Genomic DNA, 16,634 nt, shown 5'->3' on the forward strand with positions numbered 1-16,634 from the left:
TAAGAATTTAGTAGACTGCTCATGTATTTACTTCTAGGTACCCCATGATCTATTAGCCAGCACCATAGGTTTCGGTGAGTCAGACTATTTTGATATTGCTTTGAGTCTCCTGTTCATTATGGTAGCCATACCCACCTTATATTTGGCAATTAAGTACTGCCATTTGGCTTCTGCCAACCCGAAATTCCATCATCCTTATTTTGTTCAAGGATCCAATTCCATCATCCTCATTTTGTTCAAGGATCCAAGTTCAGAGGCAGCAGTTCCCACAGTACTATCTTGACCCACAGAGAAGAGTAACCACAGAGCTCTTGAGGGACGATGGAATTAGTCTCATAAATTTATTCCTCACAGTCCTGGTGAAAGGTGTGCCCTCTGGACATTCCAGAGTGTGTGAGCAGGTCTTCCATGATAAACTCACGCTAACATTCCTATCTCTCTCAGCCTCTGGATCCCCTCATCTACATCACACCAAGGCAGTTTTGTTATTTTGACCTCAGGCCATGTAGGCCAAGTTTTGGTCAGTATTTCAGCTAACCACCCAAACAGTTAGAGCCTTTTTTTACCCCTTGAGCTACAAAAACTGAATCCAGAATCTCTGCTTAATGGGCCCATAGCAATAAATTCAACCTGATCCAACTTTGTATTCCTTTCACCATTATCACACACCCTTAATATACATTTCCACATAGTCCCCTGATTTCTATCTATATAAATTGGAAAAATCATGCAGCTGTTTTGGAGTATAACACACGTCCTCATGGGTCACACGTGATAACTCACCTTTTGGAGACTGTTCGGATCTCAGTCTATTTACAGGTCTAAAAGTAAAGAAGGATGGTCGGGGTGGGTCATGGAAAAAATTAGAAGTGCTTAGGAAACTAACTCACTCAGGGCATAGAATTGCAGTTTATTTGGTGAAACAGATTACTCTCATCAGAGAGGGTTGAGGACTGTTTCCTTGAGGGAGGTGGTTACAGGTTCATCAGGCACAACAGGGTTAATTTCTTCAGGTGGAGGTTGTGTGTCACATTCCTCAAGACAGACTGGAGGTTCTGTGGCTGATTCCTCAACGCAGATCATTGCAGGTTTATCTGGCAGGCTCAGCAGAATCTAGGATTTCAAAGTCCCACCAGCATCAGTATCAACCCATATGTCCCCATTCCAATTTTCAGAATCCTGTTCCTTTCCAATTGATGCTCTTACTTAAACAGCAGACACCTTGAAAGGCTAGGAATTTAATTTACATTGTAATTCTGCCACTTGCACAATGAGACTCTGGGTCTGGTTTTCCAAAATGCTAAATCTTTGACTGTGCAAAATCAGATTTTCTTTCACAGCACACATATAGAAACTTTCACATTCTTCATGCAGCACTTACATTGTGAATTTGAAGCTTTGAGCTCATCCATTTCTTTATAACTGAATCCAGAATATTTAGGAACTAGCCAATATCATTATACCATTTAACTCCACAAACCCTATTAAGGTGTCAAAAACCTTGTCACCCAGAGCCTTGCCTCTTATAATTATTTGAGTAACCTCATCCAGTGGTGATATTTTGCTTATTTTTTTCTATTGCCAACTCACACCATGGACTATCAGTGCCATCTTGATGTTGGGAACACTCGGTGCCTTTGAATCTAATCAGATTATAAAAGTAATTCCAAAAACTCCAGAACCAATTCAGAAAGCTCACCTTAATATGTTTCTCAAGAACCACTCCTGGTACCAGTGCTGTATTAGTCAGGGTTCTCTAGGGAAAAAGAACCTACAGGATATATAATGTAAACATTATGAAATTGTATGGATAAGAATTATCTCATGCAACTATAAGAATAGGCAAGTCCAAATCCCATAGGGGAGACCACAAACTGGGAATACTGATAAAGGTTTTTTTTTTTACAGATTCCCCAGGAGAAGCTGACTGGCTGGAGTAGAGGTGGAAATTCTCTTAGAACTGCTGAAATCATCACTTCTCCTTTTAAGACCTTTAACTGATTGGATGTGACATTTCTTATGCTTGAAGGCAATCTTCTCAGTTGATCGTAGATATAATCAGCCATAGATGCAATCAACTCACTGATTATTTCAATCCATACAATATCCTCATGATAACAATCAGGCGAGTACTTGATTGACCAACCAACTGGATTCCATAACATGGCCAAGTTGACACATGAACTTACACACTGGATATCTTCCATCTCCACATGCTCCTTACCCTACCCTACCCATGCCTTTACACCATCCATTCTTACAACCTGGAATGTGCTACCCACAGTTCTTAGAATTTTGAATTTTGAAGACTGGTTCCTTCCTTAAAATTTTGGGAATGTATGTAGTTTTTAGGCCAAGTAAGAGAGAATATGAATTATAATAAAGTATCTATCATTACTTTGATTTCATAAGAGAAAAGAAAAATTGTTATGCTCTAAAGGTAGACTGTACATTCTCTCAAACCCAAGTTCTTTAAAAATGAATAAATTTAGCATTTTGAAAAACTTACTACATTGTGTTTGTTTTTCTCCTCAGACTAGCAAAAATTCAATCACCATAATCTGTACTGGGATTGCTTTTGAGACCACTATCTTATCTACCTATTTTTTTTTTTTGTCTAGAAAACTCCTACCCATCCTTCAAGATCAAGTCTGTGCTTTGTGAGTAGAGTCTTCCTGACTGCCCAAGGCAGAGGTAGTCCCTATCTCCTCTGCTGAAATCTCTCTATTGTGTTTATATTCTTGTTACAATATAATATCTATGATTTTTAACATTTTTTAATTGTGAAAAATAACATATATAGAAAAAAGCAATACATTTCCAAATACGTTTTAAGAAGTATTTATACAACTGATTTTAAAGTTTGGTATGGGTTACAGTTCCACGATTTTCCATTTTTTCTTCCAGCTGCTCTGTTCTAGTTTGCTAATGCCAGAATGCAATATACCATAAATGGAACAGCTTTTAAAATGGGTAATTTAATAAGTTGCTAGTTTACAGTTCAAAGGCTGACAAAATGTCCCAATTAAAACAAGTATATAGAAATGTCCAATCTAAGCATCCAGGGAAAGATGCCTTGGTTCAAGAAGGTGATTGAAGTTCAGGGTTTCTCTCTCAAGTGGAAGGCACATGGCAAAGACAGTCAGAGTTTCTCTCTCATCTGGAAAGGCACATGGTGAATGCAGTCAAGGTTCCTCTCTCATCTGGAAAGGAACATGGTGAACACGGCGTTATCTGCTAGCTTCCTCTTCAGCTCCCTGGGAGGCATTTTCCTCCTTCATCTCCAAAAGTTGCTGGCTGGTAGACTCTCTGCTTCGTGGTGCTATGGCATTCTCTGCTCTCTCAGATTCTTCACTTTCTCCAAAATGTTTCCTCTTTTATAGGATACAAATAAACTAATCAAGACCCACTCGAATGGGTGGAAACATGTCTCACCTAATCCAGTTTAACAACCACTCTTGATTGAGTCACATCTCCAGGGAGATGATCTAATTACAGTTTCAAGCATACAGTACTGAATAGGGATTAGAAGAAACGGGTGCCTTTACAAAATGGGATTAGGATTAAAACATGGCTTTTCTAGGGTACATCCATCCTTTCAAACCAGCACATGCTCCAAGGCACTGGAGATCAAAAGAAATATCAATATATTGATTCAGCAGTCATGTCCATTTGTAAAATCCTACCCTCTCTTTTATATTCTTCCTTCTCTCTTTTTTCATTTTTTGTGAAAAATAACATATATACAAAAACAACAATAATTTTCAAAGTACACTGCAACACTTAGTTGTAGAACAAATTTCAGAGTTTGCTATAGGATACAATTCCAGAATTTTAGATTTTTATTTCTAGGTGCTCTAAGGTACTGGAGACTAAAAGAAACATCAATATACTGATTCAATACTCATACTCACCCGTTAAACCCAACCTTCTCTGTCCAACTCCACCATCACCATATCTCACTTTTTAGGGATATTTGGGTGATGGCCATTCTAACTTTTTCATGTTGGAAGGGGCTGTCAATAATATGGGCTAAGGGGATGGAACTAGTTGATGTTCTGGAGAGGCTGGCCCAGCTGCATTTCAGGACTTATCTGGTTCAGGTCCATCCAGAGGCCGTAGGCTTCTGGAAAGCCACCCTGGTTTATGGAACCTTTGCTGAATCTTATATAATGCACTAAATATTCTTTAGGATTGGCAAGAATCATTTTGGTTGGGGTTGAGCATGTTATGATAGTAGCAATGTCTAACTGAAGCTTGCATAAGAGTGACCTCCAGAGTAGCCTCTCGACTCCACTTGTACTCTCTCAGCCACTGATATCTTATTTGTTACACTTCTCTTCTCCCTTTTAGTCAGGATGGCATTGTTGATCGCACAGTGCCAGGACCAATATCTATGATTTTAAATGAAAGATTTTTTTGACACACAGAAGAGGAAATTGAACGACAAATCACGAAGCAAAGCTCTCTTTCTACAAATTATCTTTTTACATACTTCTCCCAAGTTCTCATTGCCTATGGCAGTTGCCTGCCCCTCAACCTCTCCTTCCAAATCTACCCCATCAGACTTTCTGGGTATGCTCCTAAACTTCACTGGAAGAGAGTTCAGCAAAACCTAAATTTGTGCTCAGACCAAACAGCCACCACTGTGCCTCACACACGCCCTTAACCCAGCTGGCCACATATCCATCTATTTAAAGTCTTGTGGTCCCAAGTAAACTACGAAATATTCAGAGCAGAAAAATCACCTTTGTGTGCCTTGTACCATGATGCCCTATCTATGCATCTATTTATCTATCTATCAATTTAATCTATCTTCATCATCATCATCTATCTGTTGCTTACCTGATGGATGATTTCATGTCAACTTGTCTAGGTTATGGTGTCCTTTTGTTTGGTTAAGGAAGCCCTGGCCTGATTGTTACTGTGAGTGTATTTTATAAATGGATTTAAATCATTAGTCAGTTGATTGTATATATATCTGATTATATCTCAAATCAACAAAGGAGTCAGCAATGAGATGAGTCTCCCCATCCAGTCATTTAGAGGCCTTAAAGGGGAGACTGAGAATTTCAGCAATTTGAATTCAGAGGAGAATTCCTCTCTCCACTTCGACCATCCCACAACCCCTGGGGAATTCATTGTCACCTTTGTCAGAGTTTTCCGTTTGCAGCCTGCCTTATGAGATTTGGATTTGCTAATCTTCTCTGTCACAGGAGCCAATTCTTATAATAAGTCTCTTAAGATCTGCACATGTATCCTGTTTGTTCTGTTTCTCTGAGAACCCTGGCTAACAACTCTATCTAATCATCTATCTACATCTATACAAATAAATATATGTATATATTTAAGGAAACAAGGAATGAATGCATGCATGCATGAATAAAAGTTCTACAGCCAGTGGTGTTATAGTCTATGAGATGCCATTGTTCAGTTCTTGGGGACATCCCTGGAACCTTCTCCCATTTGATACTTTTTCTGTTACCATAAACAGAATCTCCACCTTCACTAGAATGAGGAATGAAACATTTTTAAGATATCTGGGCAACGTCACTGTGACACCAGCATGTGCCAATCCAGTCATGATGGGAGATGTGATGCTTAAACATGGATGAAAGTCATGCCCTCTTTTGAGTGCAAATAAAAGCCAGAGGCCTTTAGTGGTGGGACACAATGGACCCTGATGTGCTTGTCAAATGGGCTTGATGTGCACCGGTTTATATCAACTGCATTCATCGCGTGTTCCTATGACCCCTTTCTCCAACTTTCTGGCCCAAGCTGTCAGAGAGGAGTGGGAACTAGCTTCAGGCCCCATGTTGGCACGGGTCTGGTTACCTCACTAATCAGCATAGTAACTGTACCCTGAAGTTCCTAGAAGCTTCCTTCTGCTTAGCCAGGCTTGCGTTGAGGCAGAGACTCATGCCAGATACACCTACCAAGTAAGCTACAGCTTGGCTAGTGAGCAAATTTTATTTTGGAAATGAATCACACCCTCTATGCTCTCTGCGCTCTTGCAAACCATGGGTAGTGTTGGTTCTGTAGAGACTCCTTCACTATGTTAATCCCATTCCTCATCCGTTTTGGGACACGGCTGTCTAAGTCATGCCTGAGGACTCTGTGATAAGACCAAGAAGGAACAAAGAGTGCTTGGTTATTTCATCCAATTCCTTTGTGTGCCTTGCTACTTACTGGGAATCTCCACAAGATGCCCACAGAAGGCAATCTGTCCTCGAGATGCTCAGAGTGAGCAGTATACTTTCTCCCCTTTAAGAATTGGCTATTTCCCCACTTTCGCTGTTTCTTTAAACCCACACATGAGCAGGAACATCACTTCAAACTCTTCAAAAGTTTATATCCCAATGATAAAAATGTAAAGAACAAATTGTAACATGGGCTGAGATTGTGCAGGGTAGCATTCAGGGGCAGTGATTTCAGGTGCTAAAAATGGTTAAGGGGAGATGGAGGCCTTTCACCTTGTAGGAGAATATGCATTATTGCTATTATTGTCATGTTGTGTCATCTTTCGTTTTCTACCTTGTTTTCTTTGTTTGGATGGGTGAGGGGGTATATGTGGTGGAGAGCAGTTTTATTCTTTTGAACCTGGATCAAAATTTAGTCACTGGATGAATCAATATCCTTTGGCCAACTTCTTGTAGGACAAGGCAATGTAGCCTAGGCATGGGCCCTTCGTTATCATCAGGCAAATCCCTCTGCTCTTGTTACAGCCTTTGTCTGGCCCCATGGAGACCACCTGGCTCCTGACTACTTGAGCTGCTCACATGGCAGGATCCAGCCACTTACCACATCCAATGGGCCTCAGGGTGTCTGGCCTCTCCTGTTCCATCACTGCTGGCTTCACAATATCTCCAGCCACTACTCTGTTCTTTTAGTGGGCTCCTTATACTAATGACTTAAGCTCTCAGGGAAATTTTCTTTTAATGTTTGTGCAGTAGCTCTCTCCTTGCTGGGCACTGGGACCCCATCATGGGGTTGAGTCAAGGTCCATCACCCAAGGTACCCACAGAAATTCAGCACATAGGGCCCATCCTGCTGCTAAGTTTAGCTCATATACCTTTTTTCCTCCTTATCTGTGGGAGGTGGTCACTCAGGGGCTCTGTGGTTGGTCCCTGTACTTGCCAGGGCCCATCAAGCCCATCAGACATAACTGCATATTTCAGAACTCAGCTTTGGAATTCTAGTTCCTTCCCATGGAATTTCTAGTAAGTCAAGGTATGACCGGACAGCCACCCAACTGTTCCTTATTTTCCACGCCTGGGCTGTCTCCTCACTCCATCTATCAGTATCTCTGAGTCTTGACTTTGACCAATTAGGACACTCTTGTGCGTATGTTTATGTGTGTGGGGATCCAGGGCCTGGGACTCTCCTCCATGTTGACAGCAGGTCTTTGCATGTAGCCACCTATGGGACCAAGACAGACACTGAAGGTCATCAGACCTCTTCAGGGGAGAATGAATATACAAGTGGCATTGTACACAAAGCATTGAAACTCCCCTCCCTTAATCACAGTTGATAGCCAAGCCTCCAAGCCCCCATGTCAGGAGACCCTGCTGAAAATCTGCTCTCACACTCGTCATTATAAGCCCTGGCACTCTTTGCTCTTTTGCAGGGCACTAACCTTCATTTTCTGTAGCTGGCTGCCACCATGGAAGATCTTCTCCTGTCCATAAGACCTAATGAACTCATGCCTAACTCCGTGCCTGACAGTGTCCCTTGGTCTTCAGGCTGCCCTGACACAAGCCCTGTAAGAGCTCAGTTGGGACAATATGTTTACATGACAGAAGAAAGTCTGAAGCCCCAAGACCTTTCCCAGGGCATCACAGAGTAGCCAACAAAGGTGAATAAGGTCCCTTTACCACCCAGCAGGCTTTAGAAAGAGCTTCAGAATTCCCCTTGATAAGGAGGACTTACCAACTTCAAAAGCAGAACAAGTGTTTGCTAATTGAAGAATTCCTTAATGTGGGTATGAGCTCTATTGTCTCCAGGCAAAAACAACGAAAGTTTGTTTTGGGGAGATGTGTTTGTTTAACTGGATTGACTAATAAGATAACCAGCAGGCCTGCAGCGCTCCTGGCAGGTGCTGAAAGGAAACCCTGTCCACCCCTGGGCTCACTGCAGAACAGTGTTTTCCCCTCTTCCCAGGGGCCTTTGAGCCAAAATAGATGCATCTTTGGACACTTTCCAAAATTGGGAACTTCAGGAGGAAGAACTGGGGCCCTGTATGAGAGGAAGAATCTAGGGAATGAGAGCGCTTCCAACGGGAAGGAGTGGAGCTTTTTAGAAGATGGGGTGAAGTTAAAGAAGTGGGGGCTGTGTTGGAGTGGGAGGAGCTTGGATGCAAACCTGAGACAGGAAAGCAGGTTTGGAGGTGAGGGAAGTGCCCTAGGCACCACCCATGAGATGCAATAGGTCTTGAGGGACCACGACGGGGACTAAGTCCTTAGGTCAGACCTGTCCACCCGGAAACCACAAACTGAGCTGCAAGGCAACCAAGAAGTTTATTTGGGATCTTAGAATTGCAATTCAAGGAGCACTGATTCTGGTAGCAATCCAAACTGGTGGTGTGTCTTGGGACTTCCAAGTAATGGTTTCTAAAGGAAAGGAAGAAGACCAGATAAACTGTTTGTGGGTGGTGGCTATTGGAGGCACTCCATATGTCCTTCAGCTTAGCTAGTTAACTGAGTTCTTTATCTTGTGGTTTGTTAATGGTGTCCTAATGTCCTTTGAGTTTCAAGGAATATTTTTTCGAAAACAGATTAAGAACAGGAAAACTCATTTTTAAAAATACTGTAATAATAGGAGGGTTTTTCGATGCAAGTATGTGCACAGACATGCCTGCTAATCCACTAACAAGATTCTGTCCCATATCCCCCTTCTGTACACGCACAAACTTCAGCCTCACTCCTGCCTGGCACCAGGTTGGGCAGGGAGCAGATATTTCTGCAGGATTCTTTTTGGTTCTTCTATGGGTCCACCCTGATCCAACCATGGGCATGGGCAGCCACCTGAGGTTGAGTATAAGACGATGACATGGGATTCTCTGCCAGATGGTTGGTGTTGGTTGGACCTCATGAGAAAACTGAATACACACACATGCACACACACACACAATCCATCTATTTATGTGTTATTTACTATCTATATGAAAGTCGAGTATATATGTAACATATTCAGATTCATCTTTCATATACATGCCTATAGTGTTTTTTCTGATTATGCAGTAATGTATAATTCCTGTTTCAAAAATCCTCTTGGGAAATTTAGAAGAGGAGACAAATCATTCTTTATCCCATCTCCCAGAAGTTGTAAATTCTGATATATTTCTTTCATATATATATAATTATATAATTTGGTTTATATTGTATATAGCATTTAGTAGTCTGTCTTTTGGAGTCAATATTATGTTATATTATAATCATGAGATATTTTTTTTCCTTACTTACCGAAAAGTCTTTAAAGACATTATTGGTAAAAGCTGATATGAATGGACCATGATTTTCCCAACCACCTCACCTTATTGGACATTTCAGTCACTTTAAGCTTTAATGTGTCACAGGAGAGGGAGAGTCATGTTTACTTGAGGGGAAAATAACTGTTAAGTTGCTAAGCGTCTGCAGCATACCTGAAAGGACGCACGTGCTCTGGTGCCCTTTACTGCTCCACTTGGGGAATGGTGAGGACGATTCTGCTTTCATATGTTGTGAAGTGGTAGCTGGAGGGGCGTGTATTTGATTTAACTCCTATTTTCAATACGTCGTATCTCACTGCCTCTCGATAAGGACACACTCTCTCATTGGAGTTGGAGGCCCCATCATTCCATATGCTTCTTATTGAGGGAACCCTATGTCCTGACTGGCCTGGCTACCCCAGTTGGGGTAGACTCTTTGTTCTTAGATGTGTTTGCATTTGGAAGGTGAACGATATGGTCACCCTGTGCCTGTTTCATGCATCTAAGTGACCTGAGGTTACACAGAGGCATGTAACCCCTGATAGGCCCTGCTCTGCCCCTCCTCACCAGAGCTTAGGAGGGACTTTTGGGTCTCTCTAAAACTCCACCCCACAGGGACTGTGCCTATGGGGAGCCCAAGACTTTCCATCTTTCAAACATTACAGCATGTGATCGAAGTGTTTCTACTGAGGCTGATGGAAATCTGACTTCAGATCTTTTATTTTTGTGTGTATTACATGGTTTAGTCTATCTTTGATTCCAAAAAGTCGAGTATAAATACATCATCTGTTTTATTTGTATTTTAATAACATAGGATTATGCACATAATGGATGTTCAATCAATGACATGGACTGTCTTTAAGACTGACATTTACAAGTCTTAAAATATGTGATAATGCTGATGCAGAAAAAAATTTCCTGCTGGACAGAGCTAAAAGAAGGGAAGACTGAACTGAAGTGTTGACAATAGTTCTATTTTGAATGCAAGCACAAAAATAGAATAGTTTGTTTTTCATCCTTATGATCAATAACTGCATCCTTATGATCAAAATAAACACTGTAAACATTTTGGTTTAGATCTTTCCAAATGTTTTTACTACATATTATAAATGCAGTCTCCAAATATAGACGGGCATTCTTTTACATAGATCACACTTTCTTTCTTGCAGAGATCCGCTGTCGCTGTGCCTCCACCATCATAGACCTTAACCTTTGCCCACGTTTCTAGCTGGGACCCTAAGCTGTGACCCCTTCATAGGTCAAGGCCCTTCTTCAGCTGGAGCCTGGGAGGAGGTGCTGGGTTGGGGGAGAGGACCAGAAAAATCCACCTTTCCACCAGAGTAGCATACCAGACTGTAAGTTGAGGGCATTGTAAAAGGAAACCGGGAGGTAAGGAGAATGCTAAGGTCTGTAACAAGAAATAAAACAATTGGGATTTTCTATGACTAAGAGATTTAAAATGGAGATAGGGAGGTCATTCTGGAGAGTACTCCTATGCAAATCTCTGTCAGATATCACAAACTGCCAAAGGATGCAAAGCCTCAAGCAACAATATTCCTTGAAACTCAAAGGACATCAGGACACCATTAACAAACCACAAGATAAAGAACTCAGTTAACTAGCTAAGCTGAAGGACATATGGAGTGCCTCCAATAGCCACCACCCACAAACAGTTTATCTGGTCTTCTTCCTTTCCTTTAGAAACCATTACTTGGAAGTCCCAAGACCCACCAGTTTGGATTGCTACCAGAATCAGTGCTCCTTGAATTGCAATTCTAAGATCCCAAATAAACTTCTTGTTAATTATCTTCTCCTTGGCTCACACACACCCCTTCCAAAAAGAGGAAAAGAAAGTTTTTTTGTTTGTTCTTTGTTTTAAAAGCATTTTTGTTGGAGGGGCTCGACCCCCTTGCTTGGCTTTCGAAGGGCAATTTGTTCAGCGCCTCCATCCCCTACAGGTCGCTGGGGTAGGGAGATGGGTAGGAGGGCAGTTTCCACATAGTAGAGGAAGAGAACCTAGCGTTTAGCTACTTGTTCTCTTTAGATTCAACAGCAGTATATTTTATTTTAATGTGCTTACTTATGCGTATTATACCACATTAGAAAAGGCTTTAAGATGGTCTACCAACATTTGTTTATATTTTTTATTTGGTTTGATTGATTCAATGTATAATTTTTGGTATACCAAAATTTTTACTGTAATAATATGTTTTAAAAAGGAAGAAATTAGAGAAAAGGGAACATAGAAAATAGAAGAAGAGAGGCTGGGGAAAATCAGTGTGCAGAATGCCTGCCATGAGGTCCTGCAAAGTTGAAAAGGATGAGGGGAAACAAAGCCGGGTGCTTCCTAGTGACTAAAGGGAATTCAAACCAGAACAGCCACCTTTCAGCTGATTCCAGTGAGGAAGAGGAGAGAACCCTGAAATAGTGTTGCCATCAGCAGGCACAAAGTCCTGGAGTGACCACACGGAACAGAGGTGCATTAGGGTTGCAAGATCCACTGTTACTATCTTCTGAGATAGCCTGAAATTACCGCTACGGACAAAACTATCCCTAGTGGACAAAAAATTAGAGTTGGGTCTTAAGGAGTCTTTGTCCCACCTCAAATCCAGATTAGGAGTCTTTTGGTTTTTGTTCTAAAATGTTGGTAGTATACCTTAGCCTAGCATTTAAGGCTGCCACAACTCAACCCCAACAAACATTTCCAGCCTTCATCCAACTTGTCCTCTAGATGAACCTCTCATTGCAGTTGAAAAGGTGGACTCAGGTTCTCCATGTATGCATGCCATATTGCATTTTCTTTCCTTTTACCTAATGACCTCCAGATGGAGTCTTTTAGGATCTAGGTGAAGGCCTAAGTAGAAGAGACTATTAAAGCTTTCAAGATTATCTTTTTTACTGATAGAAAAACTAATATCCTATGTGGTAGAAACTGAGTAGTTTGTCATCAAACCCATTTCCTTTTCTTCTTGGGTATGCAGCTACACTGCGCCTTCCAGCCTCTTTAATTCTATGGACTAATGGGAGATTAGATGCCTAAAAAGTTAACCCAGAGAGCTTATTTTAAAAAGATTCCTGGACCAATCCCTGAAGATTCTATTTTGGAAGGTCTGGAGTGAGACTTTCTCTTTCCCATACGATTTTTTGTTTTTTGGGGGGTGGGTATGCATGGTCTGGAAATCGAACCAGGATCTCTAGTATAGAAAGCAAGCTTTCTACCACTGAACCACCTGCCCATGTGATTTATTTTTTTTGCATGGCCAGGCACCGGGAATCGAACCCAGGTCTCTGGCATGGCAGGCGAGAACTCTGCCTGCTGAGCCACCGTGGCACGCCCGAGAATGGTATGGTTTTGTTTTTTAACATGGGCAGGCACCAGGAACTGAACCTGGGTCTCCGACATGGTAGGTGAGAACTCTGCCACTGAGCCACCGTGGCCTGCCCTGCCCATTGATTTTGATGCATAAACAAATCTGGGTACCACTGGGCTAGGTGATCTTAGCTTATGAGTCTGTCTTTTATAACACAGAAACATGAATTCATTTTCCCGCCCTAAGAAATTCAGAACTGGATAAAAAACATAGGATTGAATAATTCATCTCTACAGGGGAAAAAAAAGCAAATACTTTTAACTAGTCCAAAGGTAAAATGGAAAAATAAATGTGTTCTGAGACAATATGATGGAGGAAAATATTTTTTGTGATAGGATATTAGAGAATTCAGCAAGAGTTTTTAAACAGGGAAAAGTCAAAGTTTCCATGGCAAGGGCTTAATAAATGTTTGCCCACTAACTGATAGATGTGCTAATTCAAGCAAAGAAGGAATTTCTTTGTGTTTTAAAGTCAGAATTTCTAATCGCCCATCCAGGATAAAAATATACTTTGTGTTCAGCTAAGCAACTTAAACTTTCTTTTCTATTAGTCAAAGGAAACCCAAAAGAACTAAATGTATTCTTTGGCAACCAAAAATAGAATTCCCACTCCAGCTTCTTTCAGGAAGATAGTAATGGTTACTTTTAACTATTCAGAAATATTATATGATCAACATTTGGTGCCTGACAAAATAGGTTTAAATTCTGTCCTCCTCACCCTGGGAATTGCAGGCAGCATTCCTTACCTTTTCCGGGTGGTGTCCCTTCCATCCCTGGGTGTTTACCAGGCTGTGGAGTAAAGTCTAAGAGATGACGGCAGAGCCTTTCAAAATACAAATGGTCCAAGGTTCTTTCAAAAGCACAGCAATCAGAAGAACTATTGATTCTGAAATTGAGCAATTTCTAGTGGTACCAAAGAAATAGCATATTATAATAATTAGAACATGCTTTCTCTTCAAACATATTCAAAATGTATTTTTATTCAGTATATTCAAAGTGCTCATCCTTCAAAAAGTATTCCCCAGTTAGCCAGGCCCCCCACCCCCTCCTCAGTCGTTCTCACCTTTATCCCCCACCCTCTTGGGGGCTGTTTGCTTCATTAATGTGTCCTCCTTTGAACAACACATTCATACTTCATTATGCAAATCTGCAATAATAATATGTAAAATAGTAATATAATATCATTGAATGGGAGGCAATTGAAATAGTGCAAATTCCTCCAAATTTGTATGCTTTGCCCAGAATGGCATGGACGGAGTGATTTTTGCACGCTAATTTGGCCCTTGCCCCATGGCCACCCCAAGTTCATGGTAAACAGACACCCCACCCCACCCCTCGTCCCCGTTATAGTGAGCCAACTGCTCTGTGACTCACCAGCAGTGGCTTTCATGGGCAATTCTGGTGACTCTAGAGCTGTTATTTTAACAGTCATTGCTTTAATAATTTAGCATCTTTTCTGTCTAAGCTTTCATGACACAGTGGTGCTGAAAATGTCCTGTAAGTTACTATGAGATCACCTTGAATGTGATGGACAAAGAAACCTAGGCAATGGCCGTGACCAATTCTAAAGCAGACTTAAAGCAAAAATATGCTATTGTGAGTGTAGATTTATGGGCTCTGCATACATATCCTCTCACCCATTTTATGATTATAACTATAGGAAAATTAGGCTTGAATTAGATGAGTTTAGAAAGATGAGTTCTTCAGGAAAGCAGCTGTTTTTAAAGTATACTCATGCCCATTTAGTATATTCCCTCCCAGATTGTAATCTCTTAGGTGGAAGCAGAAATCATCTAACATTTTAATATTCCACACTAATAATAATAATGGTGAAATTGTTACAGAAGTTTACTGTTTATAAAGTTCTTGATGTAGAGTGTCCCAATTCACCTAAATGATTACCTGAGAGGTGAGTTTTATTATTTTTCCCACTTTACAGACCAGGACCCAGAGGTGTAGAGAGATCCATTGATTTGTGCAGGTCACTCAACAATGAGCACCGGATAGGAAAACCAGAGCGAAGGGAACCTTCCCGCCTCCAAATGGATTTCTAATATTTGTCCCACTTTGAGGTTATCAGTCTGATTCCCTCCTCTGTGTCCGTGGGCACTTCTAGTGCAGCAGAGGGTGGCCACCTCTCTCCCTGACCCCCTCCCTCCTGCATTATCTGTAACTGTGGACTCACATCTACTTTCCAGGAGAGTCATTTGGTGAAGGCGTCAGTTTCCTTTGGGGCTAGGCGGTGATCAGGAGTCCCTCCTGGGCACTCACGCTCAGTGCGTGGAAATGCGTCCTCTAGGAGTGGTGAGCAGAGAGGGGGACAAGCCAGGTCAGAGCAGAACCGTTAGAGCTACGGCCCCGGGGGAGCAGAGAGGTCAGGGGGCTGCATTTTGTTTGCAACCATAACTAATCCCGAGATTTTGGGCGAGCCTTTTAACCTCGTCCGGGCCTTAATTTCCTCATTTGTAAAATAAGAACAACTACTGCGGTCCCAGCGACCTTACAAGTCTATCTTTCTGGCCCAGGAGGCATCGCAGAAGCCGGTCCGGCCCCGCCCACCCTTCCTTCCCACCAGCCCCCCCCCCCCCCCCCCCCCCCCCCCCCCCCCCCCCCGCCCCGCCACCGTGCTTCCCTATAGGCCTGGGCAGATCACCTTGCTAGTTATCGTTAAAAGTAAACTCAGCTTTTCTAATTCAGAGAGCAAATAAATTCAACCATGGAAGAAACAAATATTTATAAGCAAACTTACTGTTTTTTTTTTGGTTTTGACAGATAGGAAATTATGTTCCCTTTTGGTCTATAAACGAAAATCTATGAAATCAGTTCAAAATAATTTTTTTTTTTTTTGGAATTAGCGGGAATAAGTAATTTAGAGGCATTTGTGAGGAAGCTCTTCTTGTCTGGAAATGTGCCTATAGTATAGCTTTGCCAAACCAAAGGTTTGGCGGGGGACTCAGCTGGCAGGGGACTCAGCCTTGCCGTCCAAAGAACAGGGAGTGGCTGGGCCGAAAAAGACCTGAGACTCCTATTATACGTGCACACGTGCACACACACACACACACACACACGGCTGTAAGAGGGGGCTGGGTGGAGGGCAACACCCCTCTTTCTCCTCTCCCCAAGCCCCATTAGCCTGCATGTTGTCCTTTGGTGTCAGCCTGTCCCTGTCCACACTGCCTTTGGTTTGCTTCTGATTTCACCTGAGCTAATATATTTGGGGTCGGTGGGTTTACATGGTGAGATTTGTACTAGGAAAGAATAGTGGTAAGTTTTATCTTATGATCAATTGATTCTGGACACCTGGCCAGAATCATTTCAGTTGAAATGAAATTGAATTCCGTTGAAATTCATTTCAGTTGAAAATGAATCTCTCCCTCAGCTCAGGGACAAAGAGCAATGAGCAACCATTGCATATAGTAGCAAACCTTCTCCCAGGTCTAAATTTCCCTTCCGATGGTCTTGGCAGACAGCCTATGGCAACTAAGTGTCTGCGTTTTGTTTTAACAAAAAATGAACTTTTTTAAAAAACAAAAAAGAACTGTTGCATCAAGTAAGGATGTGCAAATTTGTGCATTGAGGAAAAGGACCTTCCATCTCATTCATTGTGTAAATTAATTGTATAAACGTGGAGTTCACAGAAACTTCAAATTAGAGATGATTATGGTAGTTTTAGACAAGTCTGTCCCATCTTATCACCTAAGCACGTGTGCCCATTCTGAAGCTGAGGCACTGAGGCTCAGGGAGTCTGTGACTTGCCCAAGGCTACTTGGCCATTGGACTAGAACCAGGATTAGAACC

At 41.8% G+C, this 16,634-nt stretch overlaps 1 long non-coding RNA gene across 1 annotated transcript; it reads right to left on the bottom strand.

The window, feature by feature from the left end:
• Window positions 1-897: 897 nt before the first annotated feature.
• LOC143669946 (uncharacterized) lies at window positions 898-15,323 on the bottom strand. Its single transcript, XR_013169135.1, has 5 exons — window positions 15,022-15,323; window positions 13,900-13,983; window positions 13,583-13,739; window positions 1,700-1,771; window positions 898-1,113 (listed from the first exon to the last, which is right to left on the bottom strand). It is a non-coding gene; the product is annotated as an uncharacterized LOC143669946 (long non-coding RNA).
• Between the last annotated feature and the right edge of the window lie 1,311 nt (window positions 15,324-16,634).

Source organism: Tamandua tetradactyla, chromosome 26, assembly GCF_023851605.1.
Source record: "Tamandua tetradactyla isolate mTamTet1 chromosome 26, mTamTet1.pri, whole genome shotgun sequence".
In the NCBI taxonomy this organism is placed as follows: domain Eukaryota; kingdom Metazoa; phylum Chordata; class Mammalia; order Pilosa; family Myrmecophagidae; genus Tamandua; species Tamandua tetradactyla.